Raw genomic sequence first — 26,960 nt, 5'->3', positions numbered from 1 at the left:
TCCAAAGAATATTTTTACAGATTTTATTCGCTTGTATTAGTCCTACAAAACGTGCACTTTAAAGAAAAGCTGAGTATTCGCAAAGAGCTAGTCTAAGTTAGCAGGACATGCCTGTATCTAATATACTTCTCCCTCTCTATTCTGTTGGTTTTCTCTCGCTCAGTCCTGTTGCCAGATCCTTCTATGTCTGTACTAGCAGAGGATGTAAAGATACAGAATGGCTGTTGAATCCTGACGAGTGTTTTATATTGATCATGTTTTTGTCAGCTTCTGTAAATTATTAAATGTTTTATGAAACGCATTTCCCGTTAACCCCTATTAAACGACGACAGGGAATTTATCTAAGATTTGCGCAAAAAATGACACGTTGTACATCAAGCATTGCTAGATATGACTCAGTGTCTTAAAGCCAGCCCCCGTGTTTACAAAACATTTTGATTATGAAACTTAATATGTCATTTCTATCTAAATAGCATGTGTTAAACTGAATTTCAAGTTAATAACTATTTTTAAGTGGCTATTTAGTATTCATGGTCAGTTTCAGTTGGAATTTAACCTTGAAGATTTCCTAAAATTGATATTAAAACTTCAAACTCAAACACAGCTGAGATCGAAAAATAGTTTGTGAACACGGGGCCAGAACGTCCACATGATTGTTCATGTTATGTCAATAAAATTTATATCAGTATTCAAGAGTGTGATCAGATATGCGCAATCGGGTTAGTAGATATGTACAAGAAGTTCAGTTCTATTTTTAATTTGGTCAAAATAGGTATTTTAGAAATAACATTTGAATTTCAGTTCTCGTCCTTTCTAGCTCGACTATACTAAGTACATGGATAGCTCTCCTACTAGACCTGTGGTCGGCGTCTGCGTCGGCGTCCGTTTCGCGTCCACAACCGAGTTAAAGTTTTGATGCACTTTCTCTTTATCTATGTAATCACATGATGGATTTGCTACACTCTTAAATAGTTATTTCTCATCATCACCCGTATTGAATGACACAAAGGCCTTAACACTGTCACCAATATTTCATAAATTATGCCCCCCTTTTCATTTAGAATTTCAAGTTAACGTTTTGATGCGTTTCTTCCTGTCTCTGTTGTTACATAATGAATCTAATTCAAACTTTAATTAATTGTTCCTCATCATCGCCCGTATAATATAACATAAGGACCATAAAGCACTGTCACTATATCTTGGTTATTTCTGAATGGATTTGATTCAAACTTTTGACAGTTGCTCCACATCAGCACCCGTATCATATGACACTGATGAATTTGACCAACAGAGAAAGCGAGAGAGATGCATATCTGCTATTTGTGTCATTTGAAAGGTTAAAACCAGACCTTTGAAATGGTGTATATGACACATGATTTCTGTCTGTTATAATAAAGTTATTAGACTTGTATCTTAACTTTCAGAACACCCCTCGTAAAAGGATTGAGGCTGTTTTGCTCGATTGGAACAAATCTTCTTCTACAAGGTAGAATTGTATTACACCATATCTTTTCAAAAACATAATTGTATTTGAAGAAAATTAAACAAATAAAAGATAGATTCGTGCGCTTGAGTTCTTGTTTAACCGTTTACATTTGTTCTCCGGTCAATTTTCACAATGGACTTCTGTGAGAGAAACGCGCTGCCGATTACATTTTCGCGTATAGAAACAGATCCACAATTTAGACTTAAATGAAACTTTTCAGCATTTAATATTTACCTATTTTCAATCACATGACTTAAAACAATGTATAGGCCCGTCGTGCTTAATTTATCACAATGTGCTTAATATAAGTTGACAGTCAATACACTGCGGCAACTTATTCTATGTTATTATTTTGAAACTTTTACATCAAAACCTACCTATGGTCAAAATTAACCTTCAGAAAGACATAAGCGTTGACTGTTTAATATTACCTACAAGGGAGACAATATATATGCTACCCGTGTAACGGCTAATTGACATTATTCTAGTTGTCCGAATAAATGATTTTAATCCTTCACTCCCGGTTAACGAATTGTGCAGAGCTACCTTAAGTGACCCTAGTCATTTAGAAATTGAAAAAAAAAAAAAAAAAAAAAAAAAAAAAAAACTCACCAAAAACAAATCGTATATTTTCACATAAAATCCATCCTTAAAACTTTTCATAGTAAGTGTATAATCTCTTAACAGTTGATAGCAACGCATGACCCGTGTTCATAAACAAGTTCAGATGCTCTTGGTTACTACTAATAAAAGATAAACAAAGAACCCCAAAAAACCAAGAGCAATATGCTCTATTCCTCTTATAGAAACAGTGTTGCATATTGGCCATAAACACAAGGGAGAGAAAGCAGGTACTATGAAGGAAAAAGACAAACTGCATTGATGTACCTTGAACATTGTATTCTTGTATGTTTGTATGTATATAAATCCGCTGTACGTGCATATAAATTTAAAATAACTTAAAAAATTCAAAATAATAAGAAATTTACAAACCTTCTAAAGATACGACATTATGGTTGCTAGGAACATGTAGCAAGCACTGCCACACCAAAAAAGTAAACTGAAAACATCAACATCTTTTCTTTATAAAACCTGACAGTATTATTAAACCTTACATTTTTCTTTTGTCCACATTAAAGTTGTTTAATAGAGTGGCGTCCAATCTGTACCTGTGTAACAAAATTTCGTTTAAGTCGTTGCTAGGCTGTGTGAGGATGTTGCAATGCTCATTACCTATCAAACCAAGTCTGTAATTATCTTGCTTGTTTGCATTTTATGCTTCCAAATGCTCTTCGTAAAGATTTTATTAACTATCACAACAGTAGTCTTAAAGTGTCGTGTAGAAGCCGTATAATGTACTAAGATTTAGTGTTATATTTTCTGGTCATTTGGGATCACAGTGTTCTTTCAATATCTGTGTAATACTATCCGTTTAATTCGGTGCGTGACGGTTACTGCAACTTTATCTACCTCTCATAGTCTGTTACTATTTTGCTTGGTTGCATTCAAAATATTCTTTCATCGTATTTGTAAAGAGGAATGCAAAGACACACTTGTACGGACCTTCCACCTATAGCGGTGTAAAGTAAGAGTCAGCGACGTTCTAGATACTGATTAGCCTTCTTGGGTGTGTTCTGTAAAATAGTGAAAATATCACGTCAAAGGACACTTAGTAATTTACGAAAAAATATGGAAGTGTCCAGGTGCCAGCAGAGAGATGTGTGGTAAGCCTTTTGCACGATTTCTAACACTACGTATGACTTATTTGTTCCTACTTACGAATCACATATTCGTATGCAGAAGTTATATATCGTACTGAAGAGTAAGTAAGTCATACACATTTAGAAATCATTATGTCAAGCAAAGGACTAAGTTAAGTCTGCGTAGCATTTAATATGTCCTTTATAGGAGTTAATAAATCGTACGTAGGAGTTAGTAGGTCGTACGTAGAATTAATAGGTCGTACGTAGAATGTGCTCTCTGCTGGCGTTATATAAAATGTGTCCCGATGATAACGTATTGAAACATTGGACTTTATAATATCTTAAATCATCTTGGAACAAGAACACGCAAGCCATTTGAGTATTTTTTATTTATAATTCTGAAAATGTTATATGAATGTATCACACATTGGAATGACTAAACTTTCTAGACAGCAATTGGAAATGTTTTTTCCCCGAGGTTATAGTTATTGGAAAGAAAAACGAGTGACAGTGTCTATTTCAGTTTTAAATCTAGAAGTGTTTGATAGGTATTTATCACAAAATCTGCCCATTATATGTTCTCTATTTATGTGAATGTCCCAAGTTGACAGAGAGACTGCACATCAGGCAGTTAAAAATTTGGATGTAGGGGTGGAGTAGGGGAGGATACTCCTAGCTGTAATACTTTAAAATTAATAAATTCGCGTCGCGTTAAACAATATTTGGTGACCTATATCTTTTAAAGTCATATGCACTATGAAAAGTTGTGCCATGGCTGTGTATAAATTCAAATGTCCTTTAAATGGTAAGAATAATACATTTTCAGGTTTTCATAAAAATCTTTAAAACGTTGAGCAAATATGATTTCATTGAACATCTAACAATATAAAATCGGTCTCCACTGAACAGTGTACAAAAACTGTCTTCGCCGAAGAACAAGGTATGACCTAAGTCCCTTACATCAATGAATAACGTTGTTTGAGAGTGTAGTCCTGAATGCGTCTCCAAAATTGCCCAAGTTTTATGACCATGTAGGCAAATTATAAATGTCCTATAACGGACTGTAATCACAAGTGCGAGTTTATTCCCGTGTTGCTCTGATTCTAGACGATCAAGGTAGTATTAATTTCGATGCCATGTGCCATGTCTTTGTTGAAGGCAATACAGTTTTTACCAAATGACTTGTAAATTAAGGAATTGCAAAGTTCCTGAATTACTCATAAAATATTGTCACACTCATTTGACTCTGCTCCATCCTACCAACCTGAAAATGAAATAATTAAGTAAATGTGATGCCTTTGTGATAGAGTTTGTTTGCAAGTAACCACGACTTGCCTTTAATAAAGGCTATAAAATGCGAAACTGAATAAAATACGAAAGCCATCGCCGGTAAAACCCTATTGAAATAACACGTTTTCGTATTGAAAGAGAAGTTGCTGATAGTATAGAGGAAATTATTAATAATTCGAAATAAGTATTATATCTGCTTTTGCATTTAGACTGCATTTTATCATGTTAGCGACAGGGTCAAACATGTTCAGAGTGTTCATTTAGAATAACAGGCTGACCATACCTTTCAAATGAAAGATAATGTACGATTATAAACTGTTCGAGGTTTTCTTGTGTACATTCCAAGCGGTCTACAATGACAATTATGTAGATGAGGCGTTTGTTATGATCCTTTCATCAGTCCTAAAGTTACATATTTACTTACTGTTTTGCTATCTTGAACGGAAGTATTGAAGTAATTAATGTCTTGCTGCCCAGGAAGCATAATTTTTTATTTCTGTAAAAAACAATCAAGTATTTGAGTTTTCACAGTCATTACCTCAATATGTTGAAAATGCATACATTTTGAAGAGTTGGAAGGTCATTGTGTGCGGTCTTTCTTGGATTTCGTTTGAGATTAGTTACATATTCAGTGATGGACGTGAGATAAAATCTGGAAAGTAGATCCCTCGGAAGCACCGAGAACAAGGCAAACAGTGAAAATTGCAGACTCGGTTTTGAGTCTGTTCATAAGCAGTAATGGAAAATTCAACACTGCCCTCGACCCCTAGTACTGGACTAAGCAGTATTCAATCTTCTAATCTAAATGAGTTGAAACCAATGATCCCGAAGGACCAGAAAATATAACAACACTGAGATGAAGTCGGGGCGACCTTTTTACGGCCATACAGCACTTAACACCCGCTGTTGTGAAGTAAATAAAATCTGGAAAATAGATCCCTCGGAAGCACCGAGAACAAGGAAAACAGTGAAAATTGAGTTTGATTGAGTCTGTTCCTGAGCAGTAATGGAAAATGCAACACTGCCCACGCCCCCCAAAGCACCGACTTAAGCAGTATTCGAACATTTATGTACAACCTTCGATACATTATTATTTAACTGAAGATCTTCCGAACTAGAGTAAGTCCAAGTCATCCAAGTCATTTTCTTAAACGAACTGTGTTTGATTTAATGGCTTGTCGAAATACGTTCCGATGACTTGAACGTCGAAATGTCTTTTGGAAGATAAATTACAATAGAGGCATGTCTCTGTATCGATTCTTATGGAATGATTTTTGTTGCTCTCAGTCTGAATGAAATTCATTTGATATCATGCGATTCTTAGCTCTCCCATTATTTTGCAGGTGTTCGAATCAAGCCGGGTCCTTCTCATGGAACAAATGCACATTTAGCTTTAAAGACTAGCATAAAGTTGGAATGCATCACACTAGAATAATATGCCCTTAACAATTGTGACATTCCTATTACAGTATAATGTAATGTAACTAAACCAGTGCCAAGAAGCTATGGAGGAAGCAACCTATCGGATTTGCCATCAGAGTGTCTTCATGCTTCTAAAATAAGCGTTGTGCATCAGATAGTAGCGTTATTAAGATTAATACCGTTGTTATTATCTATATTTGTATATTCGGATATTGTACTCCAGTGCTTGCTCACTAGTGCATTTTTTGCCCTTGCACCGTCATCAGTAATAGTTGTTGTGCTATCTTCATTTAAAAGTGCCCCTGAAGTTTTGATTGTGACCAGGTTCTTCCGTTTTGCGTCTACTATAACCATTCTAGCTATGATTTTCTTTCATATCTTCCTTTGATTTTTCGATAGTTTTGGCTTTTGAACATGAACTGGTACTCTACTGGCGTTTTGTATGTTTCCAACGTGGGTGACATGACTGTGTTACTGAAATATATAATGATATATGAAGATGCTTAAACAGTACATTCCTCCGTATTAAAACAAAAAGCTTATTGAAGGCCTTGTACCGTATATCCACCATTTATTTATCTTTCTGTCCATCCATCCATCCGTCCATCCATTCATAAAAGCTTTTTGAAGGTCTTGTACAGTATTTCAACCATCTATTTATCCATCCATCCATCCATCATTTATAAATGAGTTAACCAAGTGACCTATTGTGTAACATTTACTTAGAAAGAGATTTAGAGAAGATTTTCAAAGTTTTCCATATAGGAAAACCTTAGTTATGCCTCTGCTAGGCATTGTATGAATGCTAATGGTTATTTCAGCCTAGGTATTGAGCCAATCAAGGAACATTTCAGTGCATTTATTTGCAATAGAAATTCTATATGATGTACATTTATACGCATCAATGACACCAATGTAATTTAGCACACATAGCATATGTTCCAGGCAGAATAACACACAAGTCCAGTAGAAAATATTTACCTGTTGTACAAAGTTTTCAAAAAGGAGTGATGCAGTTTTGTTTGTATATAATTATAACGAACACATCTTAATAATTTGTTTTGTTTATACTAACATGTCTTTCAAGAAAGGAAAAGAACATACGAATGCAGCCAAGACAAAGATGATATCAATGAAGGGGGGGGGGGGGGGGGGGGGGGGGAAACCCATAGTTCTTATCATTTCTTTTCAACTGTAGTAATTCTTCTTGTAATCACTAATTAGTCAGTTGGTTTGACAAAAAAGGGAAAAAATAAACATAGAATAAAAAAGTTCTATGTCAATATGGAACTTGAGTTGAGTTGATGGTTATCAAAAACCTTAACTTATACAGGAATGTACTAACAATAACACATGGACCGCAGTATTAGGCAAATCAAGCTTCTAAATAATTACTTGTGCACTCCATTTTCTGCATTATTTTCTATTTTGTATTGTACATTTCAGTCAGTAAAAATACATTAACTTCACAGTGTGTTTTGAATAGTTAAATACTTTGTTTAATAATATTTTATTGCAACTATTTCAATAACATGAATGGTTACAATACATATGTATACATATATATAGTGCAAATGGGTCGCGTACAAGTTTTAACAACATTAGCTACATCCCTCCCCAAGTTGAATACTTGGAGCAGAGTTCTTAATGTTTTGCTGTCTCCAATGATTAATTTCTAACTTAATGCACTGTAATTTTGAATCCATTGTAGTTTTGAAGGGAAATCTATTTTGTTTGTTTGTTTGTTTTGGGTTTAATGCCGTTTTTTAACAGTATTTCATATTTGTATTTCCAGTTGATTTGTACATCTAAATGAAGTTCCTCATTTCATTTTCTTTTTGTTTTTGCAACATTAAATTATTTTGGTCCAGACTCCTTATTAAATACATATATTAATAAATATATCTGCTTCTTTTTTATAATATACAATATACAAATAAATAACAACTTATTTTTTTGTACAAAAAGTTGTACATGAGTCATTACAAGTAACGCATGGCTTCTGTTTGCATTGCTAAACTTATCAAACTGTGAAAAGAAATAATTAAATGAATTGCTTAGCATAATATAAAAAAGTTTGTTATATAACTTCTAAGAAGATTGTGCTGTACTATACATTAAGCGGTATGCATCGGTCGATACAATTCACGTTTATTTGTATTTTATTACATCAATTTTTGCGGATAATCTAAATTATATATATAAACACCTAGAGTAAGACAGGTGCAGTATAACAAACTTTTTCACAGAGAATGAAAAGAGCTATATGCTTTTATATAGTATGGTGCATTATAGACTAATGGCAACCGAACCTGATTAACTATAACCAATTACTACATTGTGTAGTTATTAAAACAGTACATTGATTTGCAAAGACTATTTAAAGACCGCAAAGTCGTTTAAAACGGCGACCATTTTATCCTATTTTATTTCATTTTTAGAGGGATGGGTGTGTTGGGGGGGGGGGGGGGGGGGGGGGAGGGAGAGGGAAGGGTTAGAGGGTTAACTCCACACTGACACAATCATAGGTCATATGGCGACGTTCCAGCTTTGATGGTTAAGAAAGACCCCAGGTGCCAATCTATCCGTCCGTCTGTTCGTCCGTCGGCCGTGTGTCTGTTCGTCTGTCCGTCAGCAAATCTTGATCCTGCAATTACTCAAAAATATTTAAGCTAAGTTCATGAAACTTGTTATGTGAATAGAGGGCAGTGTGCATAAACATGACTTATGCTTGTAGATCAACAGTCAAGGTTACTATTCAAGGTCAAGTTAAACTGATTCCGCTCCATAACTTTTATATGCATTTATGGATTATCTTAGTGCTACACAGAAAGGTTTCCAATGATGAGACAATGTGTCAACACATGACCTATGCTTGTCGATTAAAGATCAAGCTCACAAGGTCACTATTGAAAGTTTTCACCGGTTGGGACTTCTGTATTGCCTTTGCAATACTCGGTAACTTGTTTCATCACGAGCGGGTACCTTGGTAGAACCACAAATCTTCGTTAAGTCAGATGAATGCTTTTCTCACATGAAGATATCAACGCCCACGAGTCAGGTTCGAACCCACATCGGCGGGGGTGCAAGTGATTTGAAGTCAGCGATTAGCCACTCGGCCATGGAGACCCTCCGACCTTTTTACACGTGGGACGTCGAGACGTTATCATTACGTCATAGCTGATTGAATTTCATCTGGGTCTTAAATTACTGGAGCTGAATACAGTGTCTTGTATTCGTAAGTAAAATACAACAGAAATTTGTAAATATGTAATAAAGTCATTTGTTGTGACTTTCTTCAATTTATCAGCGCTAAAACGAATTAGTTTGAAAGAATCAATTCTTGTTTAGAAGATAAAAGTCTAGATATAAATTATTTAAATCATGAAATCTGAGACACAAAATCCTGATCATTACGTTCAAAACGATGCTTTCATGTATGTTTCTTCATGAAATATTCATAAATCTACCACTTCTTGTTTGTTTGTTTTGGGTTTAACGCCTTTTTTTACAGAAACACCTTACCACTGTTCCTGGATTCTGTATCAGTATATACCTGTTCTCCGCAAGTAAGTGCCAACTTCCCCATATGAATGAAAGGTGGAGGATGAATGATTTCAAAACAAAATGTCTTTTATCAAATCGTCACGGAGATCATACACCTCGCCCGGGATTCGAACTGACGACCCCGATATCCGCGGGCTCCCTATTGGGCTAAGATGGTGGGCTTACTTATTTCTTAATTGATTATTTTCTCTTAAGGAAAAACATCCTTAACTTTTTGCCGCATATATTTCTTTGCCATTCTTCACCTCAAACCCATTCGGCGGGGATAATATTTAATCGAACTTGCTTGTTTCTCTATGTTTTTAAAAACTATACTGAAAAGAGTTGACTGAATTAGTTTGCATATGTATTTGTGAAAACCCATTTATTCTAGGAGGGCCTAAAATTGACAATCTATCAAGTTGAAATATAGCTGCATTATACCAGTATTATCAGAATGATTTTCACGAAGTTCATGTAGTAGGAAAAAGTAGTTGTGGTGGGTCTTTAAATTACAAGTAAGAAACTGGAAGTTTTTCTTAACTAAATATTTATATGAACAAGAGGACCATGATGGTCCTGAATCGCTCACCTCTTCCAACATGACCCAGTTTTGAGTATGACGTCGTTTTTTCTATTATTTGACATAGTGACCTAGTTTTTGAGCTCATGTGACCCAGTTTTGAATTTCACCTAGATATTATAAAGATAAAAATTCTGACCAATTTTCATGAAGATCCATTGAAAAATATGGTCTCTAGAGAGGTCACAAGGTTTTTCTATTATTTGACCTATTGACCTAGTTTTCGAAGGTACGTGACCCTGTTTTGAATTTTATCTAGATATCATCAAGGTGAACATTCTTACTAATTTTCATGAAGATTTCATGAAAAATATGGCCTCTAGAGAGGTCACAAGGTTTTTCTATTTTTATACCTACTGGCCTAGTTTTTGACCGCACGTGACCCAGTTTCGAACCTGACCTAGATATCATCAAGGTGAACATTCAGATCAATTTTCATGAAGATCCATGAAAAATATGGCCTCTAGAGAGGTCAAAAGATTTTAATAATTTTAGGCCTACTGACCTAGTTTTTGATCGCAGTTGATCCAGTTTCAAACTTGACCTAGATATCATCAAGATGAACATTCAGACCAACTTTCATACAGATCCCATGAAAAGTATGGCCTCTAAAGAGGTCACAAGGTTTTCTTATTATTTGACCTACTGACCTAGATTTTTAAGGCACGTGACCCAGTTTCAAAATTGACCTAGATATCATCAAGGTGAACATTCTGACCAATTTTAATGAAGATCCATTCAAGGGTATGGCTTCTAGAGAGGTCACAAGGTTTTTCTATTTCAAGACCTACTTACCTAGCTTTTGATCGCAGTTGACCCAGTTTCAAACTTGACCTCTATATCATCAAGGTAAACATTCAGACCAACTTTCATACAGATCCCATGAAAAATTTGGCCTCTAGAGAGGTCACAACGTTTTTTTCATTATTTGACCTACTGACCTAATTTTTGGCGGCACGTGACCCACTTTCGAACTTGACCTAGATATCATCAAGATAAACATTCAAACCAACTTTTATGGAGATCCATTCACAAGTATGGCCTCTAGAGAGGTCACAAGGTTTTTCTATTTTTAGACCTAATGACCTAGTTTTTGACCGCACATGACCCTGTTTCGAACTTGACCTAGATATCATTAAGACGAACATTCACACCAACTTTCATACAGATCCCATGATAAATATGGCCTTTAAAGAGGTCACAAGGTTTTTCTATTATTTGACCTACTGACCTAGTTTTTGAGGGCACGTGACCCACTTTCAAACCTGACCTAGGTATCATCAAGGTGAACGTTCTGACCAATTTTCATGAAGATCTCATGAAATATATGGCCTCTAGAGAGGTCACAAGGTTTTTCTATTTTTAGACCTACTGACCTAGTTTTTGACCGCACGTGACCCAGTTTCAAACTTGACCTAGATATCATCAAGATGAACATTCAGACCAACTTTCATACAGATCCCATGAAAAATATGGCCTTTAGAGGGGTCACAAGGTTTTTCTATTATTTGACCTACTGACCTAGTTTTTGATGGCACATGACCCAGTTTCGAACTTGACCTAGATATCATCAAGGTGAACGTTCTGACCAATTTTCATGAAGATCTTGTGAAATATATGGCCTCTAGAGAGGTCACAAGGTTTTTCTAATTTTAGACCTACTGACCTAGTTTTTGAAGGCACGTGACCCAGTTTCGACCTTGACCTAGATATCATCAAGGTGAACGTTCTGACCAATTTTCATGAAGATCTCATGATATATATGGTCTCTAGAGAGGTCACAAGGTTTTCCTATTTTTAGACCTATTTACCTAGTTTTTGACTGCACGTGACCCAGTTTCAAACTTTACCTAGATATCATCAAGATGAACATTCAGACCAACTTTCATACAGATCCCATGAAAAATATGGCCTTTAGAGAGGTCACAATGTTTTTCTATTATTTGACCTACTGACCTAGTTTTTAAAGGCACGTGACCCACTTTCGAACTTGACCTAGATATCATCAAGGTGAACGTTCTGACCAATTTTCATGAAGATCTTATGCAATATATGGCCTCTAGAGAGGTCACAAGGTTTTTCTATTTTTAGACCTACTGACCTAGTTTTTGAAGGCACGTGACCCAGTTTCGAACTTGACCTAGATATCATCAAGATGAACATTCTGACCAACTTTCATAAAGATCCCACAAAAAATGTGACCTCTAGAGTGGTCACAAGCAAAAGTTTACGGACGCACGCACGGACGCACGGACGGACGACGGACGCTGCGCGATCACAAAAGCTCACCTTGTCACTATGTGACAGGTGAGCTAAAAATATAAACATTTTGGAACCTTAAGAGAGAGATCAATGTTTATACAAAGGATACTTTAACATTTGCCATTGATATCTTACCAAATTTATTTAAGTTTGGCCTATTTAGAAAATCCCAAGAGCACAAGTTGTCTCTCTGTACGTTAATTAGTTCGTAAAGCATGATGTGAAGGTGTCTCGCTTACCTACGTCCAAGGTTTGGGTCTCAGGTAAGGACGCATTGTTTAAACTTAGTAAACACATATATAATTTTAAAACGTTACATTGGCTTCTTATGAAACTTAACACCAATGTCGAGCATAATAGGAGTTTTGTGTTATCATTAGGTCCGTACCTCCAAGATTAGTGTCTTTGGGTTGGGGTTATGGTTACAAAAAAGATAAATATCCAACAGGGGATGCCATGTGCCAAAAACGCAGCCTCCATAAATCGCATCTCACAGCACGCACACGCACACATACAAGCGCATGCACACATATATAGACGTATGCACGCAAGTACGCACACACGCACGGCGCTTAACTGACGAATTTCAAGCGTGCCAGTGTCTCTGTTGAGGCATCAAATTTTGTCTAGGGGACAACTTGAACAAACTTGGTACCGGACCACTAACTCATACTTAATTTGAAACACCAAGCTTGAGATTTTTGTCAAAATCAATCAATATAAGAAGATTTAGACCCATTGGCCGAACATAAAAATCAGTGTCATGGCCAGAGCAATTTGACAGCTTCACTGATTCTGTAGACCTACGATCAAAAGAAACATCTTAATCTTTAAACAACATGGAGATAACATATCTCGATACGAAATAAGTTATCGTTTTAACCAATTCGTACTGCTAAAGAAATGGTATTTCGTTAAAACGAAATAAATCTTGTTATGATGAAATAAGATTTCGATATAAATAATAACGAAAAGAGATTTCAATATATCGTATAAGATTTTGATGATAACGTATAAAGATTCCTCTATTACGAAAAAAGATAAGTAGTGTGGAGTAAGCCACTTAAGGTAGTTCTGCACGTTTGATAACAGGAAGTAATGTCGTAGATAACATAGAACATTGTGGGGAATCACATGATCAAAATAATCTCTAAACTAAAGTTATCTTTTGAAGAACATGAATAAATTTCCAACCGTGATAAGATATGAAATTTAAACATAGCCTAACATATGACTGATAAAAATTGTTAAATTATTATGTAGTTGACCATAATGATAGATATCCTTTAATTACAAAAACTAAGGAATATAAGATGTCTCAGTTTCTTGAAGTGTTCCAGATAATTAGAAGGTGATTGTGATTGAAATCTATATAGTTTTTAGGCTATATCTTTGATTTACAGCAAAAGTTGCTTCAATATTATCCCATATTATTCATAGATTTATTTTGGTTTTAGAGATTATTTTGATCATGTGATTCCCCACAGTGATAGAATAAAGCCTGGATTCACCATATGAAACCGATTCTATGAATTATATGGCCAGTTTTTCAACTATTAAGTAAAGACTTAAGCTCCGACTTAAGCCGTGTCGGATATATTTACAACGCTTAAGTCAGCACGTGAATAACAGGGCTCGACAAAAGTTAAACCTTCGATTGGATTTTTCTACTTTGAGCGGTGTCAGCAATGGCTTATCTTTCTATTGTTATTTTAACCCTGGGGCATAGGTGGTTTAAGAAAAGATGGAGGCGGAATATTTAGACATGGACTTAAATTTCCAGCATGTAGTTAAAGCAGAAATGTTGAGGAGGGAGGGAATGATACGGGACTGAGCAAACCCTTTTGTTATGTACGACGATTTGGACTGTTGGATAGATTTCGTCTCAGTAAGGCTAGTATTAGAGATGTTTTACTTTATACAAAAAACTTAAACCAACGCCGACGCCGACGCCGATGCCGACGCTGGGGCGATTGCAAAAGCTCTATTTTTTATTCGAAAAGTCGAGCTAAAAATGTAACAGATTCAACTCTTCAATTTTAACTTTACTAAATTCGCTACGTTTGTACACGTTTCAAAATATATGTGCTAGCATAAATATATAAGTGCATGTATTAATTATAATTACATGTAACGCAAAAAAATGTAATTGAACATATTTATATATGGATACGCACGTCTACATATACATGTCTCCTTTCAATGACGTGTGGATTTTGAAATTCATGCATTTGCATGTGCAGTTTGAGTACCTAAAATATTAATTTAAATTTACAAATGCATTCCTAATTACAAGTGCATATTGCACGTGTTTTGTACATGAAAGGTGGAACATTTAGGAATAATGAAAACAATAAGACAATGAGCAAACATAGAAATGCTTGTTGTCTTACCTTGAATTAAATTCACCTTTTCCCAGCATTTTTTTTTCATTCATTAGACGGGCGCTAGTGCTTTTGTGTTTTAATGTGTCTTTGTATTTTTCTATGATTTCTATGAGAATTTCATTTTCGAAAGTAGTAAATCACCAAAGTAACACGTTTTATATATGTAAAAATACAGCGAAACTGTCCGATAACTGTATCTACATGTTCATAGTGTGTGACCAAGGCTTAGCTAATACATTGAAAATATACCCGCCGAGTATTAATAAAAATCCGTTAGAAAACAAGGTTGAGCGATGGCTTAACTAATACTAGTTTAAGCCTTTCTTAGTGCTAGAGTTGAAAAACTGGCCAATAGGCAACCCATGAGCAAGTTATTAAAACGGCAACGTTACTAATTTCTTACAAATAAAATATGTTAAAACACGTTTGACGCGTTAAAGAAGTCCAACTCATGTCTTAAAATCAGCTTGAAATGTGCGAATCTCTTTTATCAGTGCATATATCTCAAAGACAATCATACGAAAATGTACATTTTATTTTATCATATTATAGATGTTTCATTAAAATATACACTGTATCAAATTTCTATTTGCGAAAATGTTATCAAAATTGTGATTTTTCTATAGACTTCTATTATAAAAACGTGTGTGAGGTTCAAATTTTTCAATTCAGTCCATCTAAAAATCAAGTTCATGGCCCTATGTTTTTATTTGCTGAAGTTTCTAATTATATTCTGAAATCAGGGTTTAAATAAATTCTACATTGTAGAAAACAATTGATCCAAACGTGCAGAACTACCTAAAGCTAATACGTATAAACAGTTATATTTACGGGTACATATTAGATATTACCAACACAGATGTTTCACCGTATGTTAAGCTAATAGGATTAACGTCAACAGAAAGGTACGCTAATAATTTTTATTCTGTTTTTCTAGTGTAAGATATGGAGGAATGAATGAAGGAAGGAGAAGGAGAGAAAGCAGGGGCGTAGCGTGATCAGTTTAGATGTTACTCAAGGGAAGCGTGGGGGAGAGGAATCCCCTCCTCCAGCTGGGTCCGGGAAGCCTCCCCCGTGGCAACTTTAGAGCAAACCTAGAGAAAGCAGGGTGGCTTCTGTTGACTTTTCTCACCAAAACTATGCTTCCTCAGTTCTGAACAAAATATTCACGAACGGCTCGGAATGTAAAGAAAGGTCTATATAAGTTGATGAACGTTACAAATCGGGTTCGGTGAGAGGGATGGGGCTGGCATTTTGGAAGGACTTGAACTAGGCTGTTTATTTATTCAGGACGAAATTTGTTATTCACAAATTAAGCAACATGAGCTCTTTTTCCAAACTTATTTGTTGTATACAAAATTTGCATTCACTATACATTTTACTATGGAAAGACAAAAGCGTTAAACATTGCAGTAATAATATCAATGACGGCCCTTTCCGCGAGATTGCACGCGTAATCTGACGTCCTTCACCAAAAACATGAACAAAATGGCCTCGTTCCAAACATCCTTTCAAAATTGGACGCCAAAACATTCAAAAAGAACATCTAATTATAGCTTTAACTAATTTTTCTGACGTCAAAGATCACAACTGAATGATATGACTGTATAAATTATCACTGGAGTTAAACATATTTTAAATAAAAACCAGGAACTGTATTTTTATCGGAAGGCGAATTATAGTTGAACGTGGGCAGGTCTTTTTTACTGTGACTAAAAGCTCGATATCTTGTTATTTATTTTTATTTTCTGATACTCCTGGAAAGCAAATCAGTTATTTTTGTAGCAAGCTGTCGTAAAATTAAATGGTATTTTGTGCGTTTATATGGGCATGAACCACACTGGAAGGCTTCTTGCCAATCAATCAATAGAATCGCTAGAGCGATTCATGAATTTTCAAGGCGTCCCAGAAAATAGCATTCAATTCTTAAATAAAGTGCACATGTATGCATACGTGTTACAACGGAATATATGCAAATCACCTTGCATATAAACTGCCTAGGAACTGATTAGACTGCTGAGGACAAACTTTGACTTATGCACAATTTCAAAACAGAAAAAAAATGATGAAGCTATTTCAATCGATTCTTATTTCATTCTTCAAGTACAAATATTTAATTACTAATGTTGTTTACACATTTCCTTTATTATCGTTTCGTGAACTTGGATTTAATATTTCAGCCTAAACATCTGTCACAAGACTTTTGTCTCTTTGTCATTATTTACTTGATTTCCCAGGATGTAGAGATACGTTTTTTGAAAACCAGTGTTCATTGCAAGGACGATTGTTATATTAAAATGCAACATGTAACTTGTAAACATTTTAAACATGCAACAGATGGCTAAAATAACCTTGGTCTAGAAATCAATATAATGCTTACAACATTATTCTTTAACTGCAATATTTTAAAGAGAATTTACCGTAAATGCTGGTTATGAGCATTTATTACATATCTGTATCCTAGGTTTAAAGAAATCGAGGTATTACCGTATTTCAAATGTATTGAGGTGTAGGATGCATAATTATTTCATGCGTTAAATAATTTTGATTGATGTATTTTTCCGGCAATAAATTTTGGGAAATGGGTGTCAGGGCTTAAGAAGAAGGTGACTGGAGTTGAAACTTTGTTTCTCTATACTCCCCCTTTCCACGACTGGGTGAAGTAGGGATGAGTAGGTGCCTCTTAGCATAATGACACAGAAAGTATATTCATAAGGTAGAAATTAATGAATTGGTACTGAATTGGTATGACTAATGTTGAGTGTTATACTATGGCAATGCGGATAACAAAGCCTAAATGTTAATTTATGAATTTGTTCTTTTTGCTCCCGTTGATTCTCTTTGATTATGGAATAGATAATTATTATTTGTTTGAGCGTAGCGTAATAGGAAATAATTAACAAGTAATCAAGGCCTTCGAGTGATTTATCGTCTAATTTACCACGGTTCAGAGTTCAGATGCGTAGGAATTGAACCGCGAAGGCGTAAAAACTGAAGCATCTGAACCGTGGTAAATTAGACAATAAATCACAACACTTCCTCCTTTGTTTAACTGGAAATCAAATCGAGCCATGTTAGAATACTTGGGAATTCATAGCTGTTACAGACATAGTTGTTTATCTTTCTAAATTTTACTAGTGATGGACAATTGCCATTCAGCAAATTGTTCTTATGGTCAATAGCAGCTATAGTATATATGCATCTGAAATCATATGTGTATTTAGAATTTTAAATATATTTAGATTTAAATAAGTATTTACAATAACAAGTGCAAGTGGAGCAAGAAAAAACAAAATTTAGATATTTTGATAGAAATTTTGATAAAAGAGCAATAGCAGTCTGCCGTCACAAAAAATTATAACGAAGTCAAGGACCAAGACAACAGCATACGCATATGCTTTTACATTGTCCATACCTCCATACCCACTCCTGATCAGTTTTTTATTGCTTCTATGGAGTTTTTACCCTTTTTTATTTTTGGATCTTAAATGATACTCAGCCGGGTAACCGAGTTGCTACACTACGCGCATGGAAATAATGGAAACATTAATAAATTGAATAATCGAAAATATACCACAAAACGGTATCCTATTTTAGGTTGATATACAAAAACATTAAATAACATTATATGAATAAATCATATTACCATATTTTGAAAATGAATTAGAATTTATAGGATTCTGAATTATAAAATTTACGGTGAAGCAAAAACGATGATTTTAGCGAAAACTCGTACGTGTCTGAATAAAAATTAAAGGGAACGACTGAAAAAACAAAACGTCTGAATAAAAAACTACATCGGAGACGAGGATAAAGTCTTCTTTTTGAAACTGAAAACAACAATGTTCTTTTTTTCCAAAAATATTGACAAAAATGTCATTAATATTTTTACGACTGATGAAATCATATTTTTTTACGAATTACTTTGTGAAGTAAAGAAGTGTTATTATATTAAAAAAGCTAGACAAGATCAAATGATACTTTAACAAGATAGCATACATGTAGCTGTGTGACATAATAAGACACTGTTTTGACAAAGAAGCACCACACTTTGACATGATAACATAACTAGTTAACATAATAAGACACTATTTGGACAAGATAACATCACCCTTTGAAATAATAACGCAGCATATTGTTATATACGATACACCATATTTTGACAAGATAACATAGCTTTTTAACATAATAGCACGCTCGGTAGACAAGATCACATGGTATTTTCACAATATAACAGATCATTTAACAAAATAAGACATTGTTTTGACAAGTTAACACCACCTTTTGACAAGATAACATGCCTAGTTAACATAATAAGACACTATCTTGACAAGTTAACATCACACTTTCACATAATAATATAACGTATTAACATAATAAAACACTGTTTTGACAAGTTAACACCACACTTTAACATAATAACATAGCTTTATAACATACTAGCATGCTAAGTAGACAAGATCGCACGGTACTTTGGCATGCTAATATGACTTTTTTTACATAATAACACGCTCTGTAGACAAGATCACATGGTACTTTGACATAATAACATAGAACTTAACACTGTTTCGACAAGTCAACACCACATTTTGACATGATAACATTGCACTTTGACGTGATAGTATTTTAACATAATAAGACACAGTTTTGACAAGTTAACACCACACTTTAACATAATATCATAGCTTTTTAACATACTAGCATGCTCAGTAGACAAGATCACACAGTACTTTGGCATGATAATATTACTTTTTTTTACATAATAACACACTCTGTAGACAAGATCACATGGTACTTTGACATAATAACATAGAACTTAACACTGTTTTGACAAGTCAACACCACATTTTGACATGATAACAGTGCGCTTTGACATGATAGTATTTTAACATAATAAGACACAGTTTTGACAAGTTAACACAACACTTTGACAAGACAACATAGCTCTTTAACATAAAAGCACGCTCGGTAGACAAAATCACACGGTACTTTAACAAGATAACATAGAATTGTAACATTATAACATGCTCTGTAGAAAAGATCATACGATACTTTAATAAGATTGCATAGCCTTTTAACATAATAATACACTCTACAAACAAGATTATACTTTGCCATGATAACACAGCTTTTTAGCATAATAAGACGCTGTTTCAACAAGTTAACACCACGCACTGACAAGATAACAAGGCAAGTTAACATAATAGAACACTGTTTCGACAAGTTAACACCACAATTTTACATAATAACAGAACTTTTTAACATAATAAGACACTGTTTTGACAAGTTAACGTCTTGTTATGACATGATAGCATGAAATTTCCCGACATAAGACAGGTGTGGCGTTCAATAAAAAACTCTATATATTTTTAAAACTGCTTGGTTTAATTGTTAGCAATAAATCTTGAATCTTATCTCGAGCTTAAGAGAGCGCCCGAGATGGTCAAAGTCCGTTTCCTTAACATACCACTGTAATATAGCTATCTTCTGACTTGAAAAAGTTTTAAGAAAGACTTGTGGTTAATCAAAGTCCAACATAAACAAGAGGGCCATAATGGCCCTATATCGCTCACCTGAGTACCATTGCTCTTAATGATAAGATCAAGTTTTGACATACATCACAGGGGCATACATATTAAATATCATCAGGATTAATATTTTCTTGTAACAGTCCCTTTGACCTATGGGTCACATACTAGTCAGGGCCAAGGTCCTAGGCTCAAATGCTGCATTTTTTGTACTAGCATGACTATTCCTTACCATGGAAGACTTAAATAACATTAAAAAAAATCTCATTATATGCAGCTGAGGTATATCATTTACATAAAATAAAGAGAGGTTATTTGTCATAAATTCAGTCAAAAGTTATCTACCCTGATTGTCCGAGTCCATTTGATGGCATAAATGAAATTTCAAATGAGTATTTTCATTGGTTACTGAGATACAACCATTTCTATTTGAAACGAAGGGAAGTAATTTGACATAAAACTAGTCCATAGTTATCTACCCTGATTGTCTCAGTCCAACCAATGACAATAATGAAATTTCAAACGAGTCCTATAAATACTTACTGAGATAAATCCATCTTTATTAAAATCAGGGGAGGTAATCATGCATTGGTATATGCATGTAGAAGATAAAGAGTACATGTCTTTACAACAATATTTTAGAAAAGTAAGTAGAAATTTCTTACCATGGAAGACATTAATAATGTTTCAAACCAATCTCATTAGAAGCTGCTAGGTATATTGATTAACATAGAAAATAAAGGGAGGTAATTTGTCATAAATTCAGTCAATATGTATCTTCACTGATTGTCCAAGTTCATCTGATGGCATAAATGAAATTTCAGATCAGTATCTTCATTAGTTACGGAGATATACCCATTTTAATTTGAAATAAAGGGATGTAATTTGACATAGAATCAGTCCATAGTTATCTACCCTGATTGTCTGAGTCCAACTAATGACAATAATGAAATTTCAAATGAGTCCTATAAGTACTTACTGATATAAATCCATTTTGATTAAAATCAGGGTAGGTAATCAGATATTAAATAACTCTAGAACCTATGATTGGATCTAACAGATTCATCATGGAATCCCAGATTTGTTGTTGAAGATATTTTGCAAGTTTGTACCAAATCAAACCATAAATGAAGTCTATAAATGACTGCAAAAGACAAAATAGCAAATTTTGGACCTTTAAGGGGCCATAGCTCTGCAACAAATGAAGGGATCTGGCCAGTTTTCGAAAGGAACCGAGACATTATGCCAATACAAGTTGTGTGCAAGTTTTATTAAAGCTGATTGCAAAATGTGGCCTCTATCATGTTCCAAGCCAAAAATGGTAAATTTTGGCCTTTAAGGGGACATAACTCTGGAACCATGATGGGATCTGGCCAGTTCGAAAGGAACCGAGATATTATGCCCATACAAGTTGTGTGCAAGTTTGACAAGAGGGCAATGATGGCCCTATATCGCTCACCTGAGTACCATTGTTCTTAATGATAAGATCAAGTTTTGATATAGATCACATAGACATACACATTAAATATCATCAGGATAAATATTTTCTTGTAACAGTCCCTTTTGACCTATAGGTCACGTACTAGTCAGAACCAATCTCTATACCAAGTTTGAGAGTCCTAGACTGAAATGCTGCATTTTTGTACTAGCATGGCTATTCCTTACCCGGAAGACTTAAACAACATTTAAAACAATCTCATTAGAAGCTGATACGTTATTCATTTACATAAAATAAAGGGAGGTAATTTGTCATAAATGAGTCAATAGTATCTAAACTAAATTTCTAAGTCCATGTGATGGCATTAATGAAATTTCAGATCAGTATCTTCATTAGTTAGATATACCCATTTTAATTTGAAATAAAGGGATGTAATTTAACATAAAATCAGTCCATAGTTATCTACCCTGATTGTCTCAGTCCAACTTATGACAATAATGAAATTTCAAATGAATCCTATAAATACTAACTGTGATAAATCCATTTTTACTAAAATCAGGGGAGGTAATCATGCATTGGTATATGCATGTAGAAGATAAAGAGTACATGTCTTTACAACAATATTTAGAAAAGTAAGTAGAAATTTCTTACCATGGAAGACATTAATAACGTTTCAACCAATCTCATTAGAAGCTGCTAGGTATATTGATTAACATAGAAATAAAGGGAGGTAATTTGTCATAAATTCAGTCAATATGTATCTTCATGATTGTCCAAGTTCATCTGATGGCATAAATGAAATTTCAGATCAGTATCTTCATTAGTTACGGAGATATACCCATTTTAATTTGAAATAAAGGGATGCAATTTGACATAGAATCAGTCCATAGTTATCTACCCTGATTGTCTGAGTCCAACTAATGACAATAATGAAATTTCAAATGAGTCCTATAAGTACTTACTGATATAATCCATTTTGATTAAAATCAGGGTAGGTAATCAGATATGAAATAACTCTAGAACTATGATTGGATCTAACAGATTCATCATGGAATCCCAGATTTGTTGTTGAAGATATTTTGCAAGTTTGTATCAAATCAAACCATAAATGAAGTCTATAAATGACTGCAAAAGACAAAATAGCAAATTTTGGACCTTTAAGGGGCCATAACTCTGCAACAAATGAAGGGATCTGGCCAGTTTTCGAAAGGAACCGAGAATTATGCCAATACAAGTTGTGTGCAAGTTTATTAAAGCTGATTGCAAAATGTGGCCTCTATCATGTTCCAAGCCAAAAATGGTAAATTTTGGCCCTTTAAGGGGACATAACTCTGGAACCCATGATGGGATCTGGCCAGTTTCGAAAGGAACCGAGATATTATGCCCATACAAGTTGTGTGCAAGTTTGACAGAGGGCAATGATGGCCCTATATCGCTCACCTGAGTACCATTGTTCTTAATGATAAGATCAGTTTTGATATAGATCACATAGCATACACATTAATATCATCAGGATAAATATTTTCTTGTAACAGTCCCTTTTGACCTATAGGTCACGTACTAGTCAGAACCAATCTCTATACCAAGTTTGAGGGTCCTAGACTGAAATGCTGCATTTTTGTACTAGCATGGCTATTCCTTACCCCGGAAGACTTAAACAACATTTAAAACCAATCTCATTAGAAGCTGATAACGTATATTCATTTACATAAAAATAAAGGGAGGTAATTTGTCATAAATTGAGTCAATATGTATCTAAACTAAATTTCTAAGTCCATGTGATGGCATTAATGAAATTTCAGATCAGTATCTTCATTAGTTACGGAGATATACCCATTTTAATTTGAAACAAAGGGAGGTAATTTGACATAAACCGGTCCATAGTTATCTACCCTGATTGTCTCAGTCCAACTTATGACAATAATGAAATTTCAAATGAGTCCTATAAATACTAACTGTGATAAATCCATTTTTATTAAAATCAGGGGAGGTAATCATGCATTGGTATATGCATGTAGAAGATAAAGAGTACATGTCTTTACAACAATATATTAGAAAAGTAAGTAGAAATTTCTTACCATGGAAGACATTAATAACGTTTCAACCCAATCTCATTAGAAGCTGCTAGGTATATTGATTAACATAGAAAATAAAGGGAGGTAATTTGTCATAAATTCAGTCAATATGTATCTTCACTGATTGTCCAAGTTCATCTGATGGCATAAATGAAATTTCAGATCAGTATCTTCATTAGTTACGGAGATATACCCATTTTAATTTGAAATAAAGGGATGTAATTTGACATAGAATCAGTCCATAGTTATCTACCCTGATTGTCTGAGTCCAACTAATGACAATAATGAAATTTCAAATGAGTCCTATAAGTACTTACTGATATAAATCCATTTTGATTAAAATCAGGGTAGGTAATCAGATATGAAATAACTCTAGAACCTATGATTGGATCTAACAGATTCATCATGGAATCCCAGATTTGTTGTTGAAGATATTTTGCAAGTTTGTATCAAATCAAACCATAAATGAAGTCTATAAATGACTGCAAAAGACAAAATAGCAAATTTTGGACCTTTAGGGGCCATAACTCTGCAACAAATGAAGGGATCTGGCCAGTTTTCGAAAGGAACCGAGACATTATGCCAATACAAGTTGTGTGCAAGTTTTATTAAAGCTGATTGCAAAATGTGGCCTCTATCATGTTCCAAGCCAAAAATGGTAAATTTTGGCCCTTTAAGGGGACATAACTCTGGAACCCATGATGGGATCTGGCCAGTTTCGAAAGGAACCGAGATATTATGCCCATACAAGTTGTGTGCAAGTTTGACAAGAGGGCAATGATGGCCCTATATCGCTCACCTGAGTACCATTGTTCTTAATGATAAGATCAAGTTTTGATATAGATCACATAGGCATACACATTACATATCATCAGGATAAATATTTTCTTGTAACAGTCCCTTTTGACCTATAGGTCACGTACTGTCAGAACCAATCTCTATACCAAGTTTGAGGGTCCTAGACTGAAATGCTGCATTTTTGTACTAGCATGGCTATTCCTTACCCGGAAGACTTAAACAACATTTAAAACCAATCTCATTAGAAGCTGATAACGTATATTCATTTACATAAAAATAAAGGGAGGTAATTTGTCATAAATTGAGTCAATATGTATCTAAACTAATTTCTAAGTCCATGTGATGGCATTAATGAAATTTCAGATCAGTATCTTCATTAGTTACGGAGATATACCATTTTAATTTGAAACAAAGGGATGGTAATTTGACATAAAACCGGTCCATAGTTATCTACCCTGATTGTCTCAGTCCAACTTATGACAATAATGAAATTTCAAATGAGTCCTATAAATTACTAACTGTGATAAATCCATTTTTATTAAAATCAGGGAGGTAATCATGCATTGGTATATGCATGTAGAAGATAAAGAGTACATGTCTTTTCAACAATATATTAGAAAAGTAAGTAGAAATTTCTTACCATGGAAGACATTAATAACGTTTCAAACCAATCTCATTAGAAGCTGCTAGGTATATTGATTAACATAGAAAATAAAGGGAGGTAATTTGTCATAAATTCAGTCAATATGTATCTTCACTGATTGTCCAAGTTCATCTGATGGCATAAATGAAATTTCAGATCAGTATCTTCATTAGTTACGGAGATATACCCATTTTAATTTGAAATAAAGGGATGTAATTTGACATAGAATCAGTCCATAGTTATCTACCCTGATTGTCTGAGTCCAACTAATGACAATAATGAAATTTCAAATGAGTCCTATAAGTACTTACTGATATAAATCCATTTTGATTAAAATCAGGGTAGGTAATCAGATATGAAATAACTCTAGAACCTATGATTGGATCTAACAGATTCATCATGGAATCCCAGATTTGTTGTTGAAGATATTTTGCAAGTTTGTATCAAATCAAACCATAAATGAAGTCTATAAATGACTGCAAAAGACAAAATAGCAAATTTTGGACCTTTAAGGGGCCATAACTCTGCAACAAATGAAGGGATCTGGCCAGTTTTCGAAAGGAACCGAGACATTATGCCAATACAAGTTGTGTGCAAGTTTTATTAAAGCTGATTGCAAAATGTGGCCTCTATCATGTTCCAAGCCAAAAATGGTAAATTTTGGCCCTTTAAGGGGACATAACTCTGGAACCCATGATGGGATCTGGCCAGTTTTCGAAAGGAACCGAGATATTATGCCCATACAAGTTGTGTGCAAGTTTGACAAGAGGGCAATGATGGCCCTATATCGCTCACCTGAGTACCATTGTTCTTAATGATAAGATCAAGTTTTGATATAGATCACATAGGCATACACATTAAATATCATCAGGATAAATATTTTCTTGTAACAGTCCCTTTTGACCTATAGGTCACGTACTAGTCAGAACCAATCTCTATACCAAGTTTGAGGGTCCTAGACTGAAATGCTGCATTTTTGTACTAGCATGGCTATTCCTTACCCCGGAAGACTTAAACAACATTTAAAACCAATCTCATTAGAAGCTGATAACGTATATTCATTTACATAAAAATAAAGGGAGGTAATTTGTCATAAACTGAGTCAATATGTATCTAAACTAAATTTCTAAGTCCATGTGATGGCATTAATGAAATTTCAGATCAGTATCTTCATTAGTTACGGAGATATACCCATTTTAATTTGAAACAAAGGGAGGTAATTTGACATAAACCGGTCCATAGTTATCTACCAAGATTGTCTCAGTCCAACTTATGACAATAATGAAATTTCAAATGAGTCCTATAAATACTTACTGTGATAAATCCATTTTTATTAAAATCAAGGGAGGTAATGATGCATTGGTATATGCATGTAGAAGATACAGAGTACAAGCCTTTACAACAATATATTAGAAAAGTAAGTAAAAGTAGAAATTTCTTACCATGGAAGACATAAATAACGTTTCAAACCAATCTCATGGGAAGCTGCTAGGTATATTGATTTACATAAAAAAATAATGGGAGGTAATTTGTCACAAATTCAGTCAATATGTATCTTCACTGATTGTTTAAGTCCATCTGATGGCATAAATGAAATTTCAGATCTGTATCTTCATTAGTTAGATATACCCATTTTAATTTGAAATAAAGGGATGTAATTTAACATAAAATCAGTCCATAGTTATCTACCCTGATTGTCTCAGTCCAAGTAATGACAATAATGAAATTTCAAATTAGTCCTATAGGTACTTACTGATATAAATCAATTTGATTGAAATCAGAGGAGGTAATCAGATATA

General features: G+C 34.3%; 1 long non-coding RNA gene across 2 annotated transcripts in view; it reads right to left on the bottom strand.

The window, feature by feature from the left end:
* Nucleotides 1-3,560: 3,560 nt before the first annotated feature.
* Nucleotides 3,561-26,960, bottom strand: part of LOC123563873 (uncharacterized) — a 52,713-nt gene continuing 29,313 nt past the window's right edge. For both annotated transcript variants that reach the window (XR_006688882.2, XR_006688881.2), the window contains exons 2-4: nucleotides 6,081-6,375; nucleotides 4,904-4,975; nucleotides 3,561-4,453 (exon numbers count right to left, since the gene is read on the bottom strand). This is a non-coding gene — a long non-coding RNA (uncharacterized LOC123563873). The remainder of the gene's footprint in view (nucleotides 4,454-4,903; nucleotides 4,976-6,080; nucleotides 6,376-26,960) is intronic.

This window comes from Mercenaria mercenaria, chromosome 2 (genome assembly GCF_021730395.1).
Source record: "Mercenaria mercenaria strain notata chromosome 2, MADL_Memer_1, whole genome shotgun sequence".
NCBI classification, from domain to species: Eukaryota; Metazoa; Mollusca; class Bivalvia; order Venerida; family Veneridae; genus Mercenaria; species Mercenaria mercenaria.
Note: the sequence above shows the minus strand (reverse complement) of the source record. Positions and strands in the feature narration are given on the sequence as shown.